This window comes from Acyrthosiphon pisum, chromosome X, assembly GCF_005508785.2.
Source record: "Acyrthosiphon pisum isolate AL4f chromosome X, pea_aphid_22Mar2018_4r6ur, whole genome shotgun sequence".
Classification (NCBI taxonomy): Eukaryota; Metazoa; Arthropoda; class Insecta; order Hemiptera; family Aphididae; genus Acyrthosiphon; species Acyrthosiphon pisum.
This window is the reverse complement of record NC_042493.1, coordinates 131663198-131665803: the sequence shown is the minus strand read 5'-3', so window position 1 is coordinate 131665803 and position 2606 is coordinate 131663198. Positions and strand designations below refer to the sequence as shown.

The 2606-nt window shown below is 31.9% G+C and overlaps 1 long non-coding RNA gene across 1 annotated transcript; it reads right to left on the bottom strand.

Annotated features, from left to right (window-relative positions):
- Positions 1 to 694: 694 nt before the first annotated feature.
- On the bottom strand, positions 695 to 1597 carry LOC107884084. Its single transcript, XR_001679704.2, has 3 exons — positions 1364 to 1597; positions 984 to 1281; positions 695 to 881 (listed from the first exon to the last, which is right to left on the bottom strand). It is a non-coding gene; the product is annotated as an uncharacterized LOC107884084 (long non-coding RNA).
- Between the last annotated feature and the right edge of the window lie 1009 nt (positions 1598 to 2606).

The window sequence follows — 2606 nt, the reverse complement described above, 5'->3', positions numbered from 1 at the left end:
GTATACAAATTTTAGTACCACCGTTAGTTATAATAATTAACTAACTATTAATTAAGCAAAAATCATTTTTTTGTTTCATGGTCCTTTAATAAATGGTTTTTAAGCTGTTATTAGTTAAATTTGATAGTAAAATATCTATGTACAAAATAATTATATCACTAATGAAATGTTTTATGTATAACATTAAAATTAATGTAGGTGGACATCTATTAGGTATTAAAACAATGTTTGTTGAACATAGTTCCGTTCAATTGAAGGTAAACTGAAGCAACCATTTACATAAATTATATTATTGGTCAGAACTACAAAAACACATTTTTGATTTGCTAGTTAGCATAGGCGTGCGCAGACTTTTGGTTCAGAGGGTGCACACTAAAAATTAGGGCCCACAATAATTTTGAAAACAATTATAGATACAGACGAATGTTTCAAAGATATCAAATGCACTAAAAATATTTGTTTTATTTTATTATTCATTCTAATAAATATTACATAACAATATACAGATATACAATCTTACAATGATAATCAACGTTTAAAAGGAACAACATTTTTGAATTCGTTAATTTGCACTTGATTAATAATTAGGGCCCTTGTCGTTTTTGGTGAAGGATCCGGGACTGCGCACGCCTATGCCAATTAGAAAGACAGACGTCAAAAGTTTCTGTGCCATTCTAATAGATAGAATTAAGAAACCTTACTTAAAAGCCTAATGCGGTATGTTATAAGAAATATTTCACTCACCTCATTAAATTGTATTTGTATGCAAATAACATTTCACTATTGATCGGTCGTTATACTTATTATTTAACCGACCGTTGTATTTATGACGGTTGTCTTCGAAGTGGCTACATCCTTGCTGCGTCCGAATTTGCGAGGGCCTTAAACAAGTTAAGATATTATACTACAATAGGTATACAATATTATGTGCGTAGTGTATACACATCATGATTTAAAAATAAAATAGAAATTCGAGTACCTACCTACACGATAAACACCTACGTAGGTATCCGGAAGAAAAATTACGTTGCATCTTGCATATTATTGCGGTAACTGCGAGAAAAATGTACTTTTTTCAGTCGACCCAGGTTTCTTGAGGGACAGTGACTCATCGTACTAACTTGAACTTCCGTTTTCCATTTTCTCCGTTGTAGACTTCCGATTCGTTCCATAATTAATATCAAGCCGGTTTCGTTTCTGTGTTCTCCATATTTTCTTCCCACGAGAACGCACACGCGAAAATGCTTGTTCATAACATTATGTTATAATATCTGTTATCCACTTTAATAAGTAGATGGAAAAACAAAATTTACCAAAAATTTACCAAAGTACCGAAGTTTTACAGTGCTGTATAGTTACCTACTTTGTAGTGTGCAGTTATAAAATATATTTGTTATCAAGCATAAAACCATCACAAGCCGTATAGAAAATTCCCTGTTTCCGAACATCAGACTCAGTCGTGATAAAAGTAATGAGACTGATGACGGTCTTTTGGATGACATCGTATGGTAATCGTACCGTATCGTTTGTTTGTCCAGTTTACTGTTTACGAGTCTGTTTTTTTCACAGTTTACCAGCACTGAGCACGGTACACACAGTACACACGTCCCGTCCAGTACCGCAGTACACCGTAGTCCGTATTATCAGTACCACCAGTACACACCAGTCACCAGTAGTACACCACGACCGCGGTCGAGAACGCAACCATATATTCCATGAGCAAAAAGCTCAACGACGACGCGGCTCTAGAATTTTCGTTAATACTCGACAGACTTGTCAGACACGTCCGTTCCGTTCTCCGTTCTGATCATATTGTTATCGATGACAAATTAAATTTGTCATATTATCAAATTAAATTAAACTTGTCAAATTATTCTATTTGTCACGCTCTTATCTCTTTTCTTTGCCTCGTTCCTCATTATCATTATAATGTTTTGTCTGAGACTTTTATTTCGTTTTTCACTTAACTACCTGACTTTAATCTAGAACTTAGAACTAATACGTTGTACGATTTAAATACAACAAACTTTTGTTTGAAACATTCAACTTTAGGTATTTCGTTTTCATTCTTACATGTGATCTACCTAAAACTTGAAACTAATCGTTATACGATTTAAATACAACGAAGGGGTAAGTATAATAATATAATAGCCAATCAATAGTGGAATGTTATTTGTACACAAATATTATAATATATTATGACGTTTACTAGTATAAATATTATAATATTTGTTTAAACTTATTGCCAGTGTTGGGTACGGTACATAGTAACTCGACGCAAATTACAAATTAGGTACTGTAACGAAATTACTTTTTTAAAAGTAATTTCTATAGAGTAACATGTTATTTTCCAAGTTATTAAAATAAGTAATGTGAATGTAGAATGTAAGTCAAAAACTGGGGACCAGGATATTCGAGAAAAATTAAAAATCAATAAGATTTATTTACGATTTCGAAAGTTTTTACAAAAAATAATAATGAACAATATTATTAAAAATCCTGGGAATTAATTCTTATACATTTTGTTCATATTGTATAACATTAAGTCATTTACAATCTACCTACTTTATATAGGTACCTATTTATTATCCGTTATGGACTGATTT